Source organism: Alosa alosa, chromosome 22 (assembly GCF_017589495.1).
Source record: "Alosa alosa isolate M-15738 ecotype Scorff River chromosome 22, AALO_Geno_1.1, whole genome shotgun sequence".
NCBI lineage: Eukaryota > Metazoa > Chordata > Actinopteri > Clupeiformes > Clupeidae > Alosa > Alosa alosa.
The window spans coordinates 22,835,866-22,846,020 of NC_063210.1; positions in this window are offsets into that span (position 1 = coordinate 22,835,866).

Below are 10,155 nucleotides of genomic sequence, written 5' to 3' on the forward strand. Positions count from 1 at the left end.
GATGGAAAGGATCCACAAGCAAATGTGTAGTTTTAGCATTCAGGCTTCTCCACATTGAGCCCGGACATTATGAACTACAGATAGGAGGACAACATTTCTCCAACTGTATCCCTCATCCACACATGGCAGGCTACCACCAGAACATGCGGCAGACCTCTGCATGGGCGTACCCCGGGGTAATCGGTTCCGTTTTTTTACCCCCATGACAGTGGGTCTGCATTACGTTATACAGTACAGTCTGACTGGAGCACGCAGACAACTGTAATGCTGCGATACAGTTGTCCAAAGGGCTCTTATTACGAGTAGTAAGATGGCCGGAAAACAGGAAGTTACGCAAAATTACGTGACGGCGCACCCCCTAAAGTCGCCTGACGAGAAGCGGTCTCGTACAAATCAAAGGACCCTCAGCTCAAGGCGAGTTCTTACGACAAGGAAATTACATCATTTCACAAGTTAGGGATTGTCACAACAAACAGGAACACATGATAAGTAGAGAGGAAGACAAAAGAAAAAACTACAACTCCCATGATATCTTGCACTGCAGAGGGTTGCAAGGCTATAATGATTAAGTATGCCAAGGAGTCCTCCCTGGTCTGGAGTTGTCGAGACACTGTGTGACCTTGGCTACTCTGTGGGGATCGCAGCGTAGCTGACCTAGTGAGGAGGTCCGGTTCCGGTTCCAGTCCGGCGTGGACCCAGCAGAACCGGGCCAGATCAGGGCCCGTTACGTTCTGCTGTACTGAGCTCGCGGCGTAACTATTGGGCAGCGGCGGCGGCAGCAGCAGGGACTCGGGATTAAGCAGGGGATTTGAGCGCAGACTTCCCACTGCGCTCTGCCGTTTCCACTTAGAGTTACTTACATCATGATTTTCACAGTGTTCTCTCTCTCTCTCTCACTCTCTCTCTCTGTCTCTCACTCACCCAAATAAAATCTCACATTTAATGTTCACAAGTGTATGTACTTATCAATGAGGCTGCCGTGCCGAGCCCAGTCGAACCTCTAGGTCAGTCTTGAATGGATTCCACTGACGCCCGTTTCTGGATCACCAAAAACCCAGGATCCAATCACAATCGTGAGTGGTCAACACAACCAATGGCTGCGCTGATAGCGACAGGGTTAAACAGATGTGGTGTATTTTCTTTGGAATTGAGTAAACAACTCCATCTAAAAACTTCACAAAAAAGATGTGTTTGCTGCACTTCTGAAGCGATTTGGTAAGCGTTTAAAGCACCAATTTAAGTTTAATTTCACTGCTGGTTACACCTCTGGAAGTTGTAAAATGGGAAGTTCTAAAACATGTGTCAATGGGATCCTTGAGCAAATTCAGACTTGCTAACAGATTTGTCTGGGTTCATCCGGGTTACTTTTCAATGGCTGCGTAGGCTATTTGCTTTAAACAAAAAGAATAAGCATTTCTCCTTCCTGTACAGACACAAACACACACACACACACACACACACACGCTCGCACGCACGCACGCACACACATACACACACACACACTGCGATATCATTTAACCATACTCAACAATATTTTTGCATTGAGCTATGTGTTTTGCAATCAACTATTTTTCCAGTCACTGATATGCCACAATTCATCACAGAGCTCTAATGGCTGCCTCCCTCTCGCCTCTCTTACTGTATGGCTGTGACTTTTATTATGATTTGCCTTTTGAGCTCGTTGTCAACACTCTGTCATGCCCCTGTTGTCACAGCCATCTTATCCACTTCCTCAGAGAGGAAGAGATTGGATCGGTCGCCGGCTGTGTGCACTTAATGTTGCAGAAGTCCATGTTTTTAACAAGCCAGCGGGCTGGGTTGTTTCACTAAACGTGCTATCCTTTTCCAACGGATGGGTGGGCTCCAGTGGAAGGGTGTGCTGTTTCTATGAGCCTTTGAAAACAGACACACACACACACAAATACTCACACACACGAACGCGGGTACACACATACACACACACAAATACTCACACGCACACATACTCTCTCTCACACACACACACACATATACACTCACACGCACACTAATACTCACATGCACCCACACATATACACACACACACACACACACACACACACACACACACCGAACACACACACACACACACACACACACAAGCCAAACAAGATGCACAGATGCACCCACATAACACATGATGAACATCAGAAAGTAGATAGCCCCATGCTTGGCTTGCTCAGATGTGTGGCCGGCCGACGTGATTAAACGATTACCTAATTTGTTCCACAACAGACAGTGAGAGTTTAATTTCCTCTCTACAGGGTGAGGCCAGAAAACTAGATTGGCACCTCATGAGCTGTGGGGGTAATGGTTTATTACCATTGGGACGCCAAGCAGATGGGCTGTATGAATTATGCAGCTCCTAATCTAAGCTATGCAAACACACTGTCTTTTTGATGCTCTTCTATATCAGTGGCGCTATATTAGTGTCGGTGCTTGAATGTCTGATGACCAAAGCATTTCTCTAATGCAGATGCAAATGAAGAACCTATTGCCATGTGCTAGTCTACAGAACACCGTCTTCCAGTCCAGCCAGAAACAGGATTAGCAAAACAGAGTGTGATTGACAAGTGTGCAGATAGAAAAGCAGTGTCAGATTTAAAGTGCACAAACAGAGACAGGACAATTAGATAAGGACTACCGGAAGGAAGGATAAGGCCAAATAGCCTATCTGTCCCTTCATTTCCAGTCATTATATGAATATGAATCGTCATTTTTTCTTGTTGCATGCAAGACGTGAAGCCGTCTGCCAGTGACCCTGCCGCTCATAATTCCATCAGAACAAATGCCACCGACGCCCCGCGGGACAGAGGAGGGGGGAGAATGATGCTTTGATTGACACCGACCTTGCCCCTCTCCAATGAATAATCTCGAACAGCTCAGGGCTTCTTCGTCCCTCCCATGCTTATGAATAATTCATGAATCCGTCAGGCCGAGGCAGAGGTTGTGTGTGGCAATTGGCGTGTGTGTGAGTGTGTCCAGTCCAGTATCTCACTCACTGCGCTGGTGGTTGGTGACGACCTGATTCATCCAGCGCGTGGAATGTAAACTGGGGCGAAAGACGCCTCGCGGAGTAGAAGCTAGAAGCAGCTCGCGCCGCTCTCATCTGTAGAGATACTGTCTAATCGAGGCTCTTGACGCTTATCCACGTAAAATAACAACTGTCAGGATTTAGATAACCAACAAGGAAATCATGCGCGACCGGACTTTAAAGTCCCTTCGATAATAATGACAACGTCAGATAATCGGCGGTCTTCTGTGTGGAGCACCAGAAACGCACGGCGCGCCTGAAGCCGCAAGGTTACGGGAAACAGCTGCCTTCTCTCGCACTGAGCGTTCAAGCCAGGAGAGAGGTATTGAAGTCGAGGAATACGACATGTAAGTACTTCTCTTTTTGTCGTTGTTGTAACTGTATTATCGCGGTGTTTTCTGCGTTTGAATGAACCAGAGACAAACATGTTTAGAGTCGCAAATGATAGCTCAGCAGGCAGTGCAGCTGATTTGTAGTCTATAGGCTAGCCGAGCACCACCAAGATACTGCGCTAAAGGTACCGCTTGACACTGCACCCTGTCTCTGCTCTCCCTTTGCTGATGTTGTTGCTTGTGACATCCCGCCCCGTCCTGTTTACCAACAGTCTTGGCGCAATAAAGCGAAACCTTATGATGTGTGATGAACAACTAACATGCAATTCTTCAGTTTACGCAAAGGTGTGAAATGGTGTGAGTAAAAAAAAACAATATTACGAGGTAATAGCGTTTTAGTGAACCACAGACTATAAATAACTGAATATAATAAAGAATAACAATTAAAGAATAGATAGGCTACACTTACAGTAAAATGATCACATGATCATGCCATAGTCACAGCCGACACAGTGATGAATGTTTTGAAGTTGAAGGGTAGAACCTCCACTCAGGATTCAGGTGATCATTAAATAACTTGTAATTAAGTCTACACACCAGAGATCCTTCTCTATGTACTCTTTAGCCCAATTTTGCATGTTGTTTTGGGGACAATATCTGAGTTGTCCTTGATGTGCAATGCAGAACATTGGTCATATGCGTCCATGCCCTTGAAAACAGCACAAATATTGATGTTACAAATTTGCCTATTGATTTTTTTGGGTATTGTCACCCTGCTATATACATGTCTGTGTTTGAGCGCCTGGGAAAATGTTAAGCACATGGAAAATGTAGCCTACTTTGAGTTCTGTTCAGTCAACGCCACTATACCGAATGCGGTAGGCCCATGATGATGACATCACAATGCTGCTCTGATGCAAGCCCAATGTCAGCAGCAGCTGTTTGAGTGTTGGACCGGTCCGTGGCCGGTCCTGGGCCAGTCCTGGGTCAGACTCTGGCCGGATCCGGCATGGACCTTCTGTCAGTTCCTGGACCAGATCAGGCCTGTCTTGTTCTTCTTCTTCCCATGCTTCTCTGACGCTACACACATGCTCCATTAGTAGCTGGGTGTTGCACAGATCAGTCCTGTATCTGACCCAGATCCTGGGCCAGGTTCTGTCGGGATCTGCTTTGGACCTTCTGTTTGGCCAGCTGCAGACTGCTTGTGAGTGCGGTTACTCTACAGCTGTTAGAACCATGCGCTATACTGTAGCTGGCCATCTCCGCTGCGCATGCCACCGCGTTGTCACCGGCCGGATAGTAAGCATTGACAAAATCAAAAAAATCTAAGCTGTGTGCTTGAGGAGCTATAGCAAAGAGCCTTGATTACTAGCTCCGATTTAACCCTCTCTAGGTATAGCATTCATGAGTCTTTGTTAAGAGATACCATCAGGGTTGAGAATCATCTGACCTGAGTATGAGTGTTTGTCAGATTCAGACTAGAAGAGATAGAGAGAGATTAGAGTCTGGATCTCGATGGCAAGTCGAGATGCTGTGGCACTTTCTGATCTACATTTCCCCTGATCTGAGTTTCCCCAGATTCACTTTAGAGCCGATATGACAGAATGTCACAAGAAAGAATATTTTCAGTAGAACCTTTAGTTTAGAGAGCTGTTTATAGAACCACAGTTGATCAGTAGAACAGCTTAGAACCTCTAGTTTCTTTTGAAGGAACATATAAAGAACCTGCTTTTACAAGGTATGCTACTTTGATGTTGAGAAGATAACATGAACTGTTATTTCTGCTCCAAAAGGAAGCTCACATCTCCATTACAAGTCACCTCACATGTCAATCATCACATAATCGTTTTTTGACAGCAGAGGCTTAAATACAGACTCCCCTCTTGTTTTGTTTTTTGTTTTTTCCTCAGGAATACGACCATCAAAGCCTGTGGTAGTAGTTGCCTGGTGGTTTAGGACTAAGCCAGCAATACAATGAATTGTAATTATCAATAAAGCTCTACAGAGCTTCTTTGACAAAGCCCCTTATAACAAAGCTATCACACTACACATTTAGTGCATACTGCTACCCTTCAGAGCTTCAAAGAGATCTAGCTGTGAGGCTGATCGAGTATGTACTGCATCGATCAATTATTTATATGTGTGGGCATTGGAAAAAGAGATTCCACTTCAAATAGAGTTATATGTCTGTGTGACATGGTAATGTCAGATAAGAAATGTGTGTGTGTGTATGTGTATCTTTGTGTATGTGTGTGTGTGTGTGTGTGTGTGTGGTGTGTGTGGTGTGTGTGTGTGTCAGTTAGTTATCGGCTCAGAGCTACACAGATGAAAGAGAATGATCACCACATCTCTTCCCTTTTCACCCTCACAACAAGCTTTATCTAGGTTACAATATGCTTCCCCATCTCTCTCTCCCTCACACACACACACACACACACACACACACACACACACAGATGCAGATATACACACACATACAGGCACATAACACACAAACACATATACACTCTCACACACACACACACACACACACAGATGTCCATATGCACATGCATATAGGCTCAAAACACACACACACACACACACACACACACATACACCCCGCATCAACACTACCGCGAGTGTAACACCCTCTGTATGATGAGAGGGGTTGCTGTGTGGTGATGTGTGCGGCTGGTTGTGGCTGCTGAGTTTTCCACCTCTTATCACTACAGAGGGAAATGCCAACTCCTAGTGTTCCATGGAACAGCCAGTCTGTTCTAGAACCTCCTTACATAAACCCCACACAGGCTCTACATACTTGCAGCTACAACTCAATCCTGCTTCCGGTTTAAACCTCGATATATACTTTAATGATAAAATACTCCTCTGGTTTCAGCTGGGCTTGGGTCCGATATGTAGATATCACGTTTTGGAGTCATTTGCAATTATCACACATCGGGGTAGCTTGGTGGCTGCTATTCATTTGCACATACCATCAGAGACCGTGTCATTAATCATCATTAAGTGCACCATGCATTGTCTTGAGTCACTTAAAGGAAACTGGAGATTCTTTTAACTAATCCTCTCATAACAGTGTGTTTCTGTTTGGGTTGCATATACCACCCTGTTCCGCCATCTTCCCCCCTCTGTCTCTCTCCATTCTCTCTCTCTCCATCTCTCCCTCTGCCTCTCCATCATCTCTCACTCTCTTTCCACTCTCCCCCTCTCATTTTCTCTTCATTCTCTCTCTCTCCATTTCTCCCTCTGCCTCTCCATCCATCTCTCACTCTCTTTCCATCTCTCTCACTCTCCCCCCTCTCATTTTCTCTTCATTCTCTCTCTCTCCATCTCTCCCTCTGCCTCTCCATCCATCTCTTTTTCTCTCTCTATCTCTCCATCCCTCTCACTCTCTCCCCTCTCGTTCTCTCTCCCTCTCCTTCTCTTCCTCTGCCTCTCCATCCATCTATTTTTCTCTCTCTATCTCTCCATCTCTCTCACTCTCTCCCCTCTCGTTCTCTCTCCCTCTCCTTCTCTTCCTCTGCCTCTCCGTCCATCACTCTCTCTCTCTCCATCTCTCACGCTCTTTCCATCTCTCTCACTCTCTCCCCTGTCGTTCTCTCTCCATCTCTCTCTCCGTCTCTCTCTGTCCATCTCTCTCCCTGGCTTGCTCTGGCCTCTCCTCTCCTTCCTCCTGTTGTTGTGTGAGTTTGCTATTTTCCGTCTCTGTCCAGCCCTGCCTGGGTATATTATTAGCTCAGCCAGGGACTGGAGCAAACTCAGCAGCAGAGGAACCAAAGTGGTGCTGCATATTCTTTACAACAACAAAAAAACACCCGTCAGTAATGGCACTCCATAACCTGATGGAATCATTTCAAACGAGAGGTGGTCATCATTTCTGTTTCTTTGTTTGTGTGTGTGTGTGTGTGTGTGTGTGTGTGTGTGTGTGTGTGTGTGTGTGTGTGTGTGTGTGTGTGTGTGTGTGTGTGTGTGTGTGTGTGTGTGTGTGTTTGTCTGTTGTTGTGGCTTTGATTGTTGATGTCAGGTGTGTGTGTGTGTGTGTGTGTGTGTGTGTGTGTGTGTGTGTGTGTGTGTTGGTCTGTTTTTGTGGCTTTGATTGTTGATGTCAGGTGTGTGTGTGTGTGTGTGGTCTGTTGTTGTGGCTTTGATTGTTGATGTCAGGTGTCTGTCTGTGTGTGTGTGTGTGTGTTGACACGTGTACTAATGTGTTGTGGTGAATAATCCATCTTTGATGCCTCCTAATGAGTTTGTGGACTTGAGGGAATTTTCTGCTAGCGTTCGGGCCTTTGATTCCTCCAGATGACCGCATGAAGGACCACTGGATCCGTTCCCTGTTTCCAGCCTTCCAGCATTGTTGCTTTATCTTTGCCTCTGAGTGATAGAGAGGGTGTCATTTGCGGTTCAGCCTCCCGGCGACTTTGATCTTAGCAGCACGGAACTCTCCGGAAAGAGCTTTATTTTTTTTCTGTCAGCAGTCTGAGGAGATGCAGGAGAGGAGAGGAACCAGGAGAGTTTGTGTTCGTCGCTCCCTTTCCTCCTCGGTTCCCACGGAAACCACCAAAGAGGTCAACAATTCTGACCGTGTGTCAGGTTAGCAACGTAAAACTTTCTGGGATTTTCTCCAAATGGTGAATAGACGTGGGCCTCCCAGATTACCTCATTGGTGCCATGTGTCTGTTTGTACGCAGGATTACACAGAAAACTACTCATCTGATTTTCATTAAACATGGTGGCAAAATGGCGTTTTTGAGAGTATCCTACTTAGGAGAATTTAGTTTTTTATCTTTGCAGTAGTTATGAGATATGGCCATAATTGAAGTCTGTACCCTACGCGACCCAACTTATTTATTTGGCTGATGCTTCATATGTCAGTTATTACAAAAGGGCAGTCTCCCCAGAGAAACTTGCCTTGCTCAGGGGCACGACGGTGGCAGACGGGAATTGAAGCAACTGTGTGGAACTGTGCCAGATGTTTGCCAAATCCCAGCCAGATCCGGTGCCGTGGTCAGTGACAACAGCAAGTGAAGGACGAGGATATTGGACCGAGCCTGAGAGTCCTGGTCTGAACTCTGGTGTACTGTCCAGCGTAGCCCCCTGGTGCAGTGATGGAACTTGGACATGTAGTCATTTAGCAGAAGCTTTTATCCAAAGCAACTTACACATGACAATTGTCAATTGCTCCGGGGGCCTAATGTCCTCAGAGCAACTTTGAGTTAAGTGCCTTGCTCAAGGACACAACGACGACAGCCGGAAATGAACCCACAACTCTTCTGGCTACCGAATGCTAGCCCAGCTAGCCACTACACTACCACAGGCTACTGAATGCTAGCCCAGCTCCTTATCCACTACACTACCACAGGCTACTGAATGCTAGCCCAGCTAGCCACTACACTACCACAGGCTACTGAATGCTAGCCCAGCTAGCCACTACACTACCACAGGCTACTGAATGCTAGCCCAGCTCCTTATCCACTACACTACCACAGGCTACTGAATGCTAGCCCAGCTAGCCACTACACTACCACAGGCTACTGAATGCTAGCCCAGCTAGCCACTACACTACCACAGGCTACTGAATGCTAGCCCAGCTCCTTATCCACTACACTACCACAGGCTACTGAATGCTAGCCCAGCTAGCCACTACACTACCACAGGCTACTGAATGCTAGCCCAGCTCCTTATCCACTACACTACCACAGGCTACTGAATGCTAGCCCAGCTAGCCACTACACTACCACAGGCTACTGCATGCTAGCCCAGCTCCTTATCCACTACACTACCACAGGCTACTGAATGCTAGCCCAGCTAGCCACTACGCTGCCAGCGGCCCAACACTCTGTGGAACACTATGTTGCAGTGGCCAGTGGAGTTATAAATACGCTTTGGTTTGTTTCTCTGGAGCTCGTTCCTTCCATTGTGGCTTTGGCAAGCAGGAGTGAGTGGCCAGCCACACATAGGCATACGTACCACTGGCCACATTTAGAATGTCCTGTACCATGCGTGCCCAAAGACTGTCACACACTTAAATGAGACACTTAAATACGCGGCCAACCACCAGCCTAGCCTGGTTTCACCAAAACACATATTCTCTTTTTTGTGTAGACTTTGTGTTAACTTAGAAATCATTGGTCCAGCCTAACCAGTCGCATTGATCAGGGATTGATCCCAATGTTACTTCCTACTTTGGCACTAACCTTTGCAAACTGATGATAAACTGCATTGGCAGTAGGGAGACAGTATCTCACCTTCACTGTTTAAAGTTACACATTCCTCTGGCAGCAGTTCTTGATTGCTGTTTGGTGTTACCATTTTATTGCTTCCTCTGCCACTGCCACTTTCGATTTGGAAACCGTAAGGTCATCTCCGAGGGTCGCTGATTGGATCACCATCCTGGTGACTGGGAGAAACATCCCCCATTGACGCATTCCCAGATCCCTTTTCAAGAAGTGAATAGTGAATATGGCTTTCGGTGAAACCAGGCTGCCACCAGGCGTGGGAATGGTGTGCCATCTGGGTCTGCTGCCACCAGGCGTGGGAATGGCGTGGCAAATCTGGGTCTGCTGCGCGGGCACTAAAAGCACCTGGAGCCTCTGGTGGAAACGTTCACCGACTCTATCGGTGCGGCCGCAGTGGGGACACGAGTGGATGCCTGGCCAGCTTGTCTCTTATCTCTGTGTCTCTGGTGTAAATTGGCAGCTACGGCTGACTGATTGAACTTTGAAATGATACCCAATCTCTCTCTCTCTCTCTCTGTTTATGTTGTGTGTATAT